The sequence below is a fragment of the Panthera uncia genome, chromosome B4, assembly GCF_023721935.1.
Source record: "Panthera uncia isolate 11264 chromosome B4, Puncia_PCG_1.0, whole genome shotgun sequence".
In the NCBI taxonomy this organism is placed as follows: Eukaryota; Metazoa; Chordata; class Mammalia; order Carnivora; family Felidae; genus Panthera; species Panthera uncia.
Window position 1 is genome coordinate 62,484,610 of NC_064809.1, and position 16,829 is coordinate 62,501,438.

Here is a 16,829-nt window from a genome sequence, read left to right on the forward strand (position 1 = left end):
GTTTTTCTCTTGAGAACACTCTTTGAACAATGTAATGAATCTTGATGTCTTTTGATGATTGATATCATTTCCCCAATAAATATGGGAATGAGGAGTTGTTCGGGGCTACAGTCCTTCCAACTGTCGACCCCTGCTCCCTTTCTCTTGCAGCTGACTTGTTTGTGCCTCATTCTTCTTCCGTTTGCTGCTGGAAGGCGGCAGTTGCTGGCGGGGTGTTGGATGTGGGGAGGGGCTAGAGGAGTGAGGGCATTGGGGAGGACACCTCAGATGAGCACTGGGTGTTATATGTAAGTGATGAATCACTAAATTCTATTCCTGAAATTATTATTATACTATATGTTAACTAACTTGGATTTAAGATAAATAAATAAATAAATAAATAAATAAATAAATGGTAAAAAAAAATGGCTGAAGTGATCAATTTTGTGTTATGTATTTTTATCACAATAAAAAATGTAGATAATCATTATAGCACTTTTATTTTAACTAATACATAAGTTTTTCTTTCATTTTATGGCAGAAATAGTGGATAATTAAAATCAAAAGGTAATTTCAAATATTGCTTGTTGTCATTAAGTTCAAGAAGGAAGCAACAAAAAAGAAAAATCTCACAAACTTTTAAAAATGAGTAATAAACTCCATAACATGTATTTAATTTTTTCTTGTTTTTTAATTTTATACATATGAACATATATATGCAATAAAAATTTTAAAATAAATATGTAATTAATTGTGGAAATATATATAATGAAGAAAAAGACACATTATGTGACAAGAAATGACAAAAAAGAAAATAACTTTTAAGGAAGATTGTAAATTATCGTAAACAATTTAGAAAATTTACAAGTGCCTGAGCTGTAACAGCATTAACAGGGGACATTTTGAAGAAGGATGTGGTCAGAGGATGTCTACTGGTTTTTCAGAAAAACAAGTAACTCCCAAACAGCTGATATTAAAAGATAGGTAACAACTCTTTTACTTCTTCATATTGTTGCTTCATAGATGACTTGAAATAGTCCAAAAAGAAGTAATCCTAAATTTCTAAGTGTTTTCAACAAGCATTGAGTGTTTTATGTATAGTGATAATAAAGAATTATGTGAATGCATGACTCAGTGGCAATAAACTTCGTTTTAGCCATAAACTACTTAAAGGGGGAATTCTTTGTTCAACAAACCTCATTTGAGTGCTTATATAACATAGGCTCTGGGGTCCAACAACACTGGGTTCTTCTCTTGATGTTACCACTTGAACCTGTGTGATCTGAGAAAAGTTATTCAATTTTTTGGTTTCTCAATTGTCTTGTTTGCAAAATGGGAGTTAATAATGGTATTGTTGGGATAATTAAATAAGATAATGTGTGTAAGATTTTTAGTCCTATACCGAGCATATAGTGACGCTTCAGTAAACACTATCTACTAGTATTACAAGTAATGCACGATATAGCAGGCTAAAATTACGTATGTGGCATGAGTTGGAGTTTGAGCCTATGCTCCACGCACTCTAGGATTCAAGCAAGTGTTGTATGTCATTTGGGCTAATGACCAGGTGTAAGGAGAAGACAAATTTCTGAAATTTATCCTAAAGGAAGAGAAAGTTAAGAAGGACAGTTTAGTTCAAGGAAAAGGTGCTAGAGTAAGAAAGGAAGGTAACAATGCCTTGTACTCAGAATAGTCTACTGGGCACAACCTCTGACTGTAATGTAATTAATTAATTTTTAAAAAGGTAACATAAATTTTATTTGGTAATTTAAAAGTGTAACATTAGGGGCGTCTGGGTGGCTTAGTCGCTTGAGCGTCTGACTCTTGATTTAGGCTCAGGTCATAATCCTGGGATTGTGGGATGGAGCCCCAGATTGGACTCCACACTGAGTGTGGAGCCTGCTTAAGATTTTCTCTCTCTCTCTCTCTCTCTCTCTCTCTCTCTCTCTCCCTCCCCTTCTGCCCCTCTCGCCCACTCACACACACACTCTAAATAAATAAATAAATAAATAAAATAAAATAAACACCTTAAATAAATAAAAGTGTAACATTAAATAACCCATGGAACCAAGCAGAAATCTTGATAGAAATGAAGAAATCCTAAACTGAGTGATAATGTAAATACCAAATAACAGTACCTCTGGACTGTAATCTGAAGCAGCACATACAGAAAATTTTTTAGTTTTAAGTGTTTATATTAGGAAATAAGAAAGGCTGGAAATTAACAAGCTTAAGATGCAAACAAAAGAACAATTTAATAAACAAAAGAAGAAAGTAGGGGCGCCTGGGTGGCTCAGTTGGTTAAGCGTCTGACTTGGGTTTAGGTCATGATCTCAGGGTTTGTGAGTTCGAGCCACATCAGGCTCTGTGCTGACAGCTTGGAGCCTGGAGCCTGCTTTGGATTCTGTGTCTCCTTCTCTCTCTCTGCCCCTCCCCAACTTGTGCTCTGTCTCTCTAAGTCTCTCAAAAAGTAGATAAGTGTAAAAAAAAAAAAGAAGAAGAAGAAGAAGAACAAGAAAATAAAAAAGAGCAGAAAATAAGAAGCTAGAAAGCAAAGACACAATAAGAATCTACAAAGCCAAAAGTTGGTTATTTGAAAATATCAATAAAACAAACTTCTCCTGAGATTAAAAAAAAAAAAAAAAAAAAAGGCCACACATAATATTAGGATCTGAAAAAAGGGAAATGTAATAGCAGATTTAGCAAATGTTAATATAATGCATAAATAGTAATTATACAAATAAATTTATACTAATAAATTTGAGAATTTAGATCAAAATTTCAGATTTTTAAGAAAAATATAACATACCAAGACTTACTCAAGAAGAATAAAAAGCCTAAATAGTTCTATCACCAGTAAAGTACTTCCAATAATGAATTTAAAACATTCCCATGAAAAAAAATTAGACCCTTAAGATTTTCTGTGTCAGTTATATTAGACCTTTAAGGGAGAGATCATTGTAACCATACAAGCTCTTCCAAGTAAAAGAAAAAGAGGGAAAGTAAAACTGTCAAATGTACATTAAAATCTGTTCCCCCTAAAACAAAAACAAAGACAAAAACAAAAAAAGGAGGCACCTGGCTGGCTCAGTAGAGCATGCAACTCTTGGTCTCAGGATCATGAACTTGAACCCTGTGTTGGGTATGGAACCTACTTACAAATACATACATACATACATACATACATACATATGTACATATGTACAATCTTACTCCACCTTTTCTAAGGGGAAGAGGCATGTAGCTGTCTAGCTAGATACTATGTTTCTCCCTCTTCTGTTGTTAGATATGATTATGTGAATAAGTTCTCCCCAACTGAAGAGCAGACAGTATAAATACAATGTCCTTCCTTAGCAGGGCACGTGTGCCCACTCCACTTTCGTCTTACCTTTTCCTCCTAGCTGAAATAGGACTATAGCTGCAACCTTGCTTGAACCAAAAACTGAATCAAAGTCCTAGGAAGTGGCTTAGACTAAAATTGGAAGAAACCTGGACTCCTGAATGACTACAAGGACTAGAGCTACCTGGCAAGTTGGAATATCCATCCTTGACTTTTACATGTTAAATAGAAACCTGTATTAATATGAAAAATTGTGCACTGAGTCACTTTAAAAAAAAAAAAAAGGAAAAGGCAAGCCACAAATTGAAAGAAGATATGTGCTACATATGTAACCCATAAAAGATTAGCATTCAAAATATATTAAAATATCTAACAAATTATTAAGAAAAAGATAATTTTTAAAAAGGTATGCTATAAACATATTGATAAGGTTTAGGACATACTATCCCCAAATATGGCAATTTGGCATATTGACTATTTTAAGCTGAAGGAGTTTGAAAAAACAGCAGAAGCAAGAAAGTTACTCTGACCTCTTCCTTCCCTTCCCTTTCTTTCCTGAAACAGATCATAAAGTCCTCATGTGAGAGGTGCCCTCCCTATACCTAGAGGAAAGGAGCATCCTTATCTCCAAAGACAAAGGGACACCAAGAAGAATGTCAACAAACAGGGATTGCTAAGTGTCCCCCAGTTTATTGCAGTTACTTCATACTCCTTAACCTATCATATAACCTCCACAATTTATCATATTCCTCCATTGCCCATTCTTCAATCAAACCTAGCATAAAAGTACTCAGGTCTAACTACTTCTGCAGGTCTTCATTTTCTTATGAAGACTCCCATGTCATATAAAACTTTTATTAACTAAATTTGTATGCTTTTTCTCCTGTTGATCTTTTTTTCTTAGTTTAAATTTAAGACCCAGTCAGGAATAGTAAGAGGTTCAAGGAAAATTTTTCTTCCCTACAGTATGCAATAAATTTATATATACTTGTAAGCAAAATATTTTTAAATATATATATTTAATATCTACAATGTATTAGACATTGCTCACTGAGGATACAAAGTTCTCCTCACGAAACTTACACTCTTACACATATGCAACTCACAAAAATAGAGAATGTAAATAGCCAATAAATATATGAAAAGGTTTTCATTGATTAGCAAGGAGATATCAATCAAAGCAGCAATCAGATTCACTTTTTTTTCTTTTTTACATTTATTTATATTTGAGAGACAGAGAGAGACAGAACACAAGCAGGAGAGGGACAGAGAGAGAAGGAGACACAGAATCCAAAGCAGGCTCCAGGCTCTGAGCTGTCAGCACAGAGCTGGAAGCGGGGCTCGAACTCACGAACCGTGAGGTCATGACCTGAGCTGAAGTCGGATGCCCAACCGACTGAGCCACCCAGGTGCCCCCAGATTCACTTTTAAACCCACTGTCACAAAAAATTTGAAGTTGGACAATACCAAATGTGGAGTACATTGTGAAGCAACAGGAATTTATATATTGTTGGGGTAATGAGGATTGCTAATTGCTAGAGCAATATTGAAAGATATATTGATACTATATAGTAAATTTGAAGATGTTCTTAGAGTTTATATGAAGTTTCATCTTTAGGTATATATATGTATATATATATATATATATATATATATATATATGTGTGTGATGTAATAAGTATAATATGATACCAGTACATACAGTAAAAAACACACAAAACAATTCTATGTTTTGCTTAAAGATACATATATAAACTGTGAAATTAAACATGTACTTAATGAAATGATAACCCACTACCTTCAAGGTAGTGCTTCATTCTGGGGGGAAAAGTGGGGAGGTATATGAACCAGGGACTTAAATGCATTGGCAGTTATTTATTTCAGCAGCTAGATAGTGGTAGTCCTGTGCCTGCTGAGTTATTCTTTATACATTTTTGCGTGTCGTAAATATTGAAAAAAAATTAGGAATGCCCCAACTCCAAGATCAGCAAGAGGTAGGGCGCCTGGGTGGCTTAGTCGGTTAAGTGCTGGAATCTTGATTTTCACTCAGGGTGTGATCTCAAGCTTCGTGAGATTGAGCCCCAAGTAGGAATCTGGGCTGACAGTGTGGAGCCTGCTTGGGATTCTCTCTTTCCTTCTCTCTGCCTTCACATGCATGCTCTCTTTAGAAAAAAAAAAAAAAAAAATCAGCAAGAGGTAATCTCAGAAGGACATGATTGGAAAAGAAAGCAGACATCTAATGAATGTTATTTCATTCTCTCTGCAGAGACATATTTTTGACCATCTTGAGCTGTGAGGCATCTATAAAAAAGAAGCTGAAGCACATGAAATTCTCATTGAATCTGGAAGGCATGCAAGAGAGGATTTTATACCTGTTTGACTTGATTGAGAACCAGGTAATGTGCTTTCAGAGTAACATCTGATATACTCATTGATGGTATTATTATCACTATAAAATAAATATAAAAGCAGGTATCTCTACATATAGATCATATGCACCATAAAGCTAGGATTATGTCTTTTTTTTTCACCTTTGTATCCTTAGCACACAGCATAGAGGATGACACATAATCAACATTAATTCCTTTATGAAAGAATGGATAAATGAACTTCTTGAGGTTGTGATGTAAATGTGCGGTAAATGTATATTTACCATTTTAATTTCTTTTTTTTCAAGTTTTTATTTAAGTTCTAGTTAGTTAAAATATACTGTAATATTGGTTTCAGGAGTAGAATTTAGTGATTCATCACTTACGTGTAATACCCAGTACTCATCACAAGTGCCCTCCTTAACACCCATCATATATTTAGCCAGCCCATCCCCTGCCTACCTTCTCTCCATAAACCTTCAGTTTGTACTCCCTAGTGAAGACTCTTATAGTCTGCCTTCCTCTTTTTTTTTCTTCCTCCCCTAGGTTCATCTGTTTTGTTTCTTAAATTCCACATATGAGTGAAATGGTGTCGTCTTTCTCTGACTTATTTCACTTAGCGTAATACTCTAGATCCATCCATGCCATTGCAAATGGGAAGATTTCATTCTTTTGATGACTGAGTAATATACCATTGTATATGTACACTACATCTTCTGTATTCATGCATCAGTTGATGGGCATTTGGGCTCTTTCCATAATTTGGCTATTATTCATAATGCTACTATAAACATCAGGGTGGTTGTGCCACTTCAAATCCGTATTTTTATATCCTTTGAGTAAATACCTAATAGTGCAATTGCTGAGTCTTGGGTAATTGTATTTCAGACTTTTTGAGGAACCTCCATACTGTTTTCCAGACTGGCTGCACCAGGTTGCATTACCACCAATAGTCTAAGAGGGTTCCCCTTTCTCTGTATCCTCGCCAGGACCTATTTCTCATCCCACTGTTGGTAATTTTAACCATTCTGACTGGTATGAAGTGATGTCTCATTGTAGTTTTGATTTGTATTTCCCTGATGATGAATGATGTTGGGCATCTTTTCATGTGTCTGTTAGCCATCTGTATGTCTTCTTTGGAAAAATGTCTCTTCATGGCTTCTGCCCGATTCTTAACTGGATTATTTGTTTTTTGGGTGTTGAGTTCGGTAAGTTCTTTATAGATTTCAACACTAACCCATTATCCAATATATCATTTGCAAATATATTGCAAATTGTTTCCTTTGCTTTGAAAAGTCTTTTTTTTAATTTTTAAAAACTGTTTGTTTGTTTGTTTGTTTGTTTATTTATTTAGAGAGACAGAGTGGGAGTGGGGCAGGGGCAGAGAGAGAGGGAGACACAGAATTTGAAGCAGGCTTCAGGCTCTGAGCTGTCAGCACAAGCCTAATGCAAGGCTCAAACTCACAAACTGTGAGATTATGACCTAAGCCTAAGTAAGACGCTTAACCAACTGAGCCACCCAGGCACCCCCTGTGTAGAGGTTTTTTGTCTTGATGAGTTCCCAATAGTTCATTTTTGCCTTTGTGTCCCTTGCCTCCAGCGACGTATGTAGTAAAAAGTTGGTATGGCCAAGATCAAAGAGGTTTTCTGCCAATTGTGTCCTTTAGGATTTTGATGGATTCCTGTCTCACATTTAGGTCTTTCATACATTTTGAATATATTTTGGTGTATGGTGTAAGAAAGTGGTTCAGTATCATTCTGCATATTGCTGTCTAGTTTTCCCAACACCATTAGTTGAAAAGATTGTCTTTTTTTGCCAGTCGATTTCTTTCATGCTTTGTGAAAGATTAGTTGACCGTATAGTTGCGGGTCCATTTCTGGGTTTTCCACTCTGATCCATTGATCTGAATGTCTGTTTTTGTGCCACTATTATACTGTCTTGATCACTACAGCTTTGTAATAATAGCTTGAAGTCTGGAATTATGTTGCCTCTAGCTTTGCTTTTCTTTTTCAAGATTGCTTTAGCTATTTGGGGAATTTTGTGGTTCCATACAAATTTTAGAATTGTTTGTTCAAGCTCTGAAAAGTGCTGGTGATATTTTGATAGGGATTGCATTACATGTGGGGTTTGCTTTGGGTAGTACAGACGTTTTAATAATATTTGTTCTTCCAATCCATGACTGTTTTCAAAGTACAGATCTTCTCCTCTTTGGTTAGCTTTATTTCTAGGTATGTTATAGCTTTTGGTGAAATTGTAACTGGGACTGGTTCCTTGATTTCTCTTTCTGCTGCTTCATTTTGGTATATAGAAATGCAACAGATTTCTGTACATTGATTTTTTTATGTTTATTTATTTTTGAGAAAGAGAGAAACAGAGCATGAGCGGGGGAGGGGCAAAGAGAGGGAGACACAGAATCTGAAGCAGGCTCCAGGCTCTGAGCTGTCACCACAGAGCCCAATGCAGGGCTTCAACACACGAGCAGTGAGATCATGACCTGAGCCAAAGATGGACACTTAACCAACTGAGCCACCCAGGTGCTCCAATTTCTGTACATTGATTTTGTACCTGAAATTTTGTTGAACTCATCTATAAGTTCCAGCAATTTTTAATGGCGTCTCTTGGGTTTTCTACATAAACTATCATGTCTGCAAATAGTGAAAGCTTGACTTCTTCCTTGCCAATTTGGATGCTTTTTATTTCTTTTTGTTGTCTGATTGCTGAGGCTAGGACTTCCAGTACAATGTTAGATAATGATGATAAGAGTGGATATCCCTGTCTTGTTCCTGGCCATAGTGGAAAAGCTCTCCGTTTTCCCCATTGAGGATGATATTAGCTGTGGGTCTTTCATATATGGCCTTTATTATGTTGAGCTATGTTCCCTCTATTCCTACTTTGTTGAGGGTTTTTATCAAGAATGGATGCTGTACTTCGTCAAATGACTTTTCTGTACCTATTGAGAGGATCATATGGTTCTTATTCTTTCTTTTATTAATATGGTATATCACGTTGATTGATTTGTGAATATTGAACCATCCCTGTAGCCCAGGAATAAATCCCACTTGATAGTGGTGAATACTTGTTTTAATGTACAGTTGCATTTGATTTGCCAGGTGTTTTTTTGTTTGTTTGTTTGTTTGTTTGCCTTGAGAATTTTTGCATCCACATTCATCAGGGATATTGGCTTCTAGTTCTGTTTTTTAATGGAAACTTTGGTTTTGGAATCAAGAGAATGCTGGCCTCATAGAATGAGTTTGAAAGTTTTCTTTCCTGCCAGAGTCCGGCCCCAGCAGGTCCAGGAATTCCCGAAGGATGAACGGTGTCGGCAAATTGACAAATGGACACAGATAACAGCAATGTGTTAGACTGGCCGCTTTATTGTGGCAAACGTGGCATTATATTTGTTAGCAATTTTCTTGTAGTGTGCATCATCTATGTTTCTTGGCATTACCTAATTCTAAAAATGTTCCTTTGTGTAACCACCCATTAAGGAACTTCATGGTTATTTCTTTGTAACATTCCCTTCTGCCCTTTGCTTATTGATTAATTTCTTCATACTACTTTCACTATGTATCTACTTTTATTTATAGTCTATAAAGCGTTTGCTTTGCTATTTTCATGAAAGGTCATCTAGCTCTCAACACCTCAAGTGGAACATTTACAGGGACATGACTTCTTAATTGTTCCTTTGAACCATTTGCAGTACAAGGAACAAAAGTATTCGCTTTGGTCTGGGGTGCCAGGAGGGAGCCAAGAGGGCCCTGGGAACCCACGACTTATGCTTTCCCAGAGACAATGTATACCTAGGAACTAATGAACCATCCTGTACCTTAACCCACCAGGTCCAATTAGCATCTGGAATGCCTCCTGGGGGCTAAGTGGGCCTAGGGGTTGGAGTAACTTGTAATCATAGATACATTCCTTTGTTGCCAGAGTGGGGATTTTGAAACCATTTGTCCCCCTCCTTGGCTGGGAAATATAGGGGGCTATCCTTCCTTTAGGTAGGGGATGGACAGGTGGGGATGGCACCAGCTGGATATGAGGTTTCATTATCCATCTTCGGATTCTCATGGTTTTTTCCCAGAGGGAGTTTTTCCTGGGGGTCTTCCCCAGAAAATATCCCCAAGTTTGCCCCCATGGGTTTATTTTGAATCATCAGTGCCAACTGGACCATGGGGATGGCCAAGATGAGTAACAGGGGGGATACCAGTAGCTTCCCATTCAGAGGGTCACTATGCATTGCCCTTCCGCCAACCACCGGGCTGTGCCATCAGGAAGGCTGGATGGATTGGCTCCTGGCACTTTCCATTTCTATTTTTTGGAACAGTTTAGAAAAATAGGTATTAACTCCTCTACAAATGTCTGATAGAATTTCTCTGGAAAGCCATTGTGGGGAATAAGCTTAGAAATTCCCTGGGTTTACACCAATGGGTTAACAAGTCATAAAGAATTACAAAGCCATAGGATGCTCTCACCCAAGCTTGTGTAAACAACACAAGACCCCCAGAGTAAAGTAGGGAGGGGCCAGGGCCCCCAGAATAGAGAGGGAGGGGCAAAGGCCCCAGAATACAGAGGGGCAAAGGCCCCAATACAACAGTTTATGAGGTAAGCAAGATTAGGCATTCAGGGCAAAAGTGCCCCCAATTTAGTACTATAGCAGAAAGCTGCTCTCACAGGATGGAAGGACCAAATTAGATGAACAGGTATATAGGGCTATAGACCGCCATGCTGCCCAGAGCGGAGCTGATTAGCAGAAGAAAAGGTGCCCTGTTAACCCTGAGGTTATTTCCCCTATCTGTCTTATCCCCTAGGCTAGCTAAGATAAACAGACATGGCACCTCCTGTCTGCTGTTAACAACCATCTGCCCATCTGCCCAGCGCCAGGATTTTGTTTTATATTGACCCAAACACCAAATACCATATATCTTCAAAACCCCCTTTTCCTTCATGCTCATGAGTTAATGTTCACTGATTCATTGTCTCTTTGTACAAGCCCATCACGTTTGTAAGCCTTCTGATCTTAATAAATACAGGGCAAGGACCCTTATTCAGGGCTCTCGTCTTTTCCCGGACATTAGCCATCTCTCGCATTTTAATCCTGTGTCCTGCTTTCTTGGTAGACAAGAAAGAACTTTAGACCTAGAGTCTACGACAGCCATCAGTCCCTGGACTTTTGCTTATTGGGAGATTTTTGATTACTCATTCAATTTCTTTGCTGATTATCAGTCTGTTCAAGTTTTCTATTCTTCCCGTTTTAGTTTTAGTAGTTTATATATTTCTAAAAATTTATCCATTTCTTCCAGATTTCTCAGTTTGTTGGCATATAATTTTTAATAATAATCTCTTATAGTTTTTTGTCTTTCTCTGGTGTTGGTTGTGATCTCTCCTTTTTCATTTGTGATTTTATTTATTTATCTCCTTTCTCTTTTCTTTTTGATAAGCCTGGCAAGGGGTTTATCAATATTACTCATTGTTTCAAAGACCCGGCTCTTAGTTTTGTTGATCTGTTCTACTGTTTTTTTGTTTGTTTCTGTATCATTTATTTCTGCTCTAATCTTTATTATTTCCCTTCTTCTGCTGGTTTTAGCCTTCATTTGCTCTTCCTTTCCTACCTTCTATAGGTGTAAGATTAGGTTGTATGTTTGAAACTTTTCTTGCTTCTTCTTTTCTTTTTTAATATTTATTTATTTTTGAGAGAGAGAACGCATGGGGAAGAGGCAGAGAGAGAGGGAGACAGAGGATCCAAAGCAGGCTCCATGCTGACAACAGAGAGGCCAATGTGGGCCTCAACCTCATGAACCATGGGATCATGACCTGAGCCACAGTTGGACACATAACAGACTGAGCCACCCAGGCACCCAAGACTTTTCTTGCTTCTTGATGTAAGCCTGAATTGCTATATACTTCCTTCTTATAACCACTTTTGCTGTATCTCAAAGGTTTTGGGTGGTTGTGTTTTCATTTTCATTTGTTTCCATGTATTTTTTTATTTCTTCTTTAGTATTCTGGTTAACCCTTTCATTCTTTAGTAGGATGTTGTTTAACCTCCATGTATTTGTTGTCTTTCTAAATTATTTCTTGTGGTTGACTTGAAGTATCATAGTGTCATGGTTGGAAAATATGCATGGTATGATCTCAATCTTTTTGTGTTTGTTGAGGCCTGATTTGTGACTTAGTATGTGATCTATTCTAGAGAATATTCCATGTGCACTCTAAAAGAATGAGTATTCTGCTCCTTTAAGATGAATTGTTCTGAATATATCTATTAAGTCTATCTGGCACGGTGTGTCATTCAAAGCCATTGTTTCCTTATTGATTTTCTGCTTAGATGATCTATCCATTGTTGTAAATGGGTTGTTAAAGTCCTCTGCTGTTATTCTATTATTATCAATAAGTTCCTTCATGTTTGTTATTAATTGATTTATACATTTGGGTGTTTCAAGTTGAGGGGCATAAATATTTGTAATTGGTAGATCTTGTTGGATGGTTCTCTTTATTATGATATAGTGCCTTTCTTCATTTCTTGTTACAATCTTTGGTTTAAAATCTAGTTTGTCAGATATAAGTATGGCTATTCCAGCTTTCTTTTGATGTCTTTTTGCATGATAAATGTTTCTTCATGTCCTCACTTTCAGTCTGTAAGTGTTTTAGGTTTAAAGTACGTCTCTTACAGTCACCACATAACTTGTTTTTATTAATCCATTCTGACACTCTATGTCTTTTGATTGCAGCATTTAATCCATTTATATTCAGAGTAATTATTGATAGATATGAATTTAGTGCCATTGTATTACCTGTAAAGTCATCGTTTCTGGATATTTTCTCTGTTCCTTTTTATGTTTGTTGCTTTTGGTCTTTTTTTCCCATTCAAAGAGTCTCCTTTAATATGTCTTGCAGGGCTGGTTTAGTGCTCACGAACTCCTGTAGTTTTTGTTTGTCTGGGAAACTCTTTATCTTTCCTTCTATTCTGAATGACAGCCTTGTTGTATATAGAGTATTCTTGGCTGCATATTTTTCCCATTTAGAATGTTGAATATATCATGCAACTCCCTTCTGGCCTGCCTGCCATGCTTCTGTGAATAAGTCTGCTGATGACCTTATTTGTCCTCCCTTGTAAGTTAGGGATTTCTTTTCCCTTACTGCTCTCAGGATTTTTTATTTCTGTATTTTATCAGTTTTACTAAGAATATATCTTGGGGCTAGCCTGCTTTATTGATTTTGATGAGACCTTTCTGTGCCTCCAGGATTTGAATGTCCATTTTACTCCCCAGATTAGTGAAGTTTTCAGATACAATTTGTTCAAAAAAACCTTCTGCCCATTTTTCCCTCTCTTATTCTGGGACTCCAATGATATGAGTGTTATTACACTTTATGGAATAATTGACTTCCCTAAGTCTACATTGGATATGGATACATTGGATAAAAATCCAATATTTTTGTTTCCCTCTTCTTTTCAGCTTCATTATTTTCCATAATTTTTATCTTCTATGTTAATTATTCGTTCCTCTGCTCCTTCCATCCTTGTGTTCATTACATGCTGTCAGTTTTGCATCTCAGTTATAGCATTTTTTATTTCAGCCTAACTAATTTTAGGTCTTTTATCTCTGCAGTAAGTGACTCCCCAGTGTCTTTTATGCTTTTCTCAAGCACAGCTAGTATTCTTATGATTGTTGCTTTAGATTCTGGATCAAGGATATTACTTGTATCAATTTTGAGTAGATCCCTGGCCATGATCTTTTCTTGTTCTTTCTTTTGGGATGAATTCCTCCATTTTGGCATTTTTTTTAGGTCTTTGACTTCTTCTGTGTGTTAGAAAAGCCTATTATGTTTCCTTCTCTTGAAAGTAATGGCTTTATTAAGAAGAGGTTATATACTGTCCAGTGTCTGGTGCTTTAGGAAGTGTCTCTGGTGTATGGTGTGTGCAATCTGCTGTTGTGTTTTGGCTGCTCTTTCCCTGCAAAGTTTTTCCCTCATTGGGTAGTGTTTGGACCTTCTCCAGTGTGTGATGAATTTTAATTAGGTGTACTTGGTCTGCTTGTTAAAACTAGCCTGATCCTATTTCCACTAGACCTGAAGCTTTGAAGCACCGTATAGTTGGTAGGCTTGGTGCATGCAGGGGGTTTGTGCTGGTCTTCTGGGAGAGGGGCACACTGCTGTTCTGGCTCTCAGGCTCTCTAGTAAAAAAATCACCTGAAGAGCACAGGAGTGGGGCTCGGTATAAGCAGCTCAAGCCTCCACTGTGGACACTGTGCTGTTCACTGAAATCCATCTGTGCTGATGGGCAGGTGATAAAAACTGGTGTCAACCTGCTGTCTTATCTCTGTAGAGGGAAGTTCTTACCTGCTGTAGTCCAGGAATCCCTCAGAGAGGAGTGAACTATCTCCCCTCTTTTATCCCTGGCATCTCTCAGATTGCTGCTTTCACCCTGTGTCTGGGTCATCTGCCCCCTCAATGGTACAGTGCCCCTGTGTTTTATCTCATGCATATTGGCTGAGTTTCAAAAAAATTTTAGGGACCCTGCACAGCATGGACCCATGATGATCCTCTGGGGGAGGGACTCACCACGCTATGGCTGCTGCCAGTTTGTCCCAGAAGGGCAGTTGCACAAATGCACAGAGGCTTGGAGTTTATAGGAATGTACAACAAAAAGCCAGTGTCCAGGTTAGTTGCCCTTAGCAGGTTCCCTATGCTAAGTAATAGGGCAGTGCAGTGGTGCCTGCCAGCTCTTTTGTACCCTAAGCGCCATTGCCAGCTCTCCCAAGTGCACTCCAACAAAGAGAACTATCTCTCCTAGTGAAACCCAAGTGGTGCATAAAACACACTGTCCACTCCCACTGCCCTTCTACTCCACAGGAGTACCATTTAGCCTGCCAGCTTCCACACCTGTCACAGTGTGGATGTCTAAAATTTCTGTCTTCAAGCTCTGCTGCTTTTAAAAACCCGTGATAAACAGTCCCTCTCATTTTCCTAATCAATGGTTTTGGGGAAGTGCTTTTCTTGCATAATACCCTGTGCACTGTTCTCTCTCATTCTCTCTCTCTTTCTTTCCGCTCTCTGTGATCAGGGCTCCCTCCCCTCCTCAACACCCATGATTCTTTTCTCCCCCAATCAGGTCTCTGTACCTCCTACCCTCCATTATATAGCCTCTTTTCCCTCTTTAGTTGTGCAGTTTGTTCTCTCAGTCCTCAGATACATTTCTTGGGTGTTCAGAATGATTTGATATTTATCTAGCCATGTTCGAGGGACAAGGCAAGCATAAGGTCCCCCTATTAATCTGCCATCTTAACTCCTCTTCCATCATTTTAATTTCTAAAGACCAGGCCTTAGAATGGATGACCCTGCCCAGATAGCATGAGAAGGCTATGGACAGGCCAGTTTGCCCTTGAAGGGTGGTAGAATATACAACCCTAAAATATGCATTTTTGACATAAGTGTTATTTTGAGCTGAAGGTACTTGAAAAATAGAAAATGCAGGACAAAACTTTTTAAAATTCCCTTTCTCTGCCTATAGACAGATCCTCCAAAAGTAACTCAGTTGTCACAGATCTCTTCCTCTAGAGTTTCATCAACTAGGGAAAATTGGCTCTTACCACAGGAGAGACTAGAAAACTATCACAAACTATCATGTCTCCCATATAGTCTTCTGAGGACCCATTTCTATTTCCTAAAAATCACTTATTCTCCCCTCAGCAGCCTAATCCTCCTTTCCCTTCCCCTATTAAGACTGTATATATTTTTTAAAAAGACTATATATAAGCTCTTAAATCTCACTGCTTTTTTGGGTATTCACTCCTTTTTCCCTATAATTTCCCTGTGCATGTAACTTTAAAAGTCAATAAATTTATATATCCTTTCTCCTGGTAGTCTTCCTCTTATCAGTTTACTTCATAGATCCAACTATAGAACCTAGAAAGGCAGAGGGAATATCTTTCCTCCTCTATACCCTCTACAGACAGACAATTACCTTTCTCTTCCTCTCGTCTTTTTCCTTTTTTCTCTCTCTCCTTCCTCTTTCTTCTTATCTTCCCCCACCTCATACCCAGTACATTCTTAAATAACACCACTTTGACTTGTGATTCAGAAAATGCAAAAAAGGGGGATTTTGAAAGAGAAGTCTGCTGCATCCATTCCCTAAACTATTCACTGATTTAATTTTGAATATGAAAAAGATTTCAGTGATAAGTAGTCAAAGCATTTCATTGCTTAATCTTATGATCTGTCTACATGTTTCCTCAAACAGTTTGGCTATTAGTGAATGAGCCTTTACAAAATGGTTGACTCTACAAATGTTTTTCTGGTGAAATGCCAAAGGAAGACGACATGGCTAATGAAGAAAAAAAACATTGGAAGCACTGTAGGTTAAAGTGATACATACAATATACCAATCTAATTTTATTTCTCCTCTAAAACTACAATAGTGGTATCTTAAAAAAAAAAAAAGGCATGAAAGCACAAAGATAGGGAGAATAACAACAAAAATAAACCTTTGGAAACTGGAAAGCAAGCTGATTGCAAACTAACTTAGAAGAACTGAGAAAACTGAATTCTCTGGCAACAGTGGAAAAAATCCTCTCCCTAAATCCATGCTATTGGGTGACTATTTCTCCCTGACTCTAGTAGAAGCTGGAAGTATCTGGAGAGGATAAAAATGAGTCTGTGAACTGGGGAATAGTAGGCACAATTGAGGTCATTAGTACCATGCAAAATGGAGGTTTACATTGAGGGGCAGAGTGCCCCAAGATGGGCCACTTTGGAATAAAGATTATTTCGAGTTAAAAGTAATCAAAACCCAACAGATGCAGGAAAAGCTCTCTGCTTCCTCATCAACTGCCTAAATTTACATTGTGAAGAAGAGCCTATACCAGCAAGAGAACTGTTAACAGAGACTTCACTTTACCTAAGGAACTTATCTGCACAAACATCTTCTTTCACCTTCCTGCTAATGGCCTTCCCCCACTTTGTATCCTCTGACCCTACCCCTCACCTTAGTTCATGTAGGCTTCATGTCGCCACATTGTTTTTTGGAATTTCGTGTCTGTGGGTTCCCCATACTTACAACTGTTAAATTTGAGTTTCTCCTGTTAATCTGTCTCATGTCAATTTGATTCTAAGTCCAGCTAGAAGGACCATAGGGCAGAAGGAG

General features: G+C 37.8%; 1 long non-coding RNA gene across 1 annotated transcript in view; it reads left to right on the top strand.

Annotated features, from left to right (window-relative positions):
* The window catches only part of LOC125918937 (uncharacterized), a 47,385-nt gene that overhangs the window by 12,025 nt on the left and 18,531 nt on the right, over positions 1-16,829 (top strand). Inside the window, exon 2 of the long non-coding RNA XR_007456624.1 lies at positions 5,586-5,715. This is a non-coding gene — a long non-coding RNA (uncharacterized LOC125918937). The remainder of the gene's footprint in view (positions 1-5,585; positions 5,716-16,829) is intronic.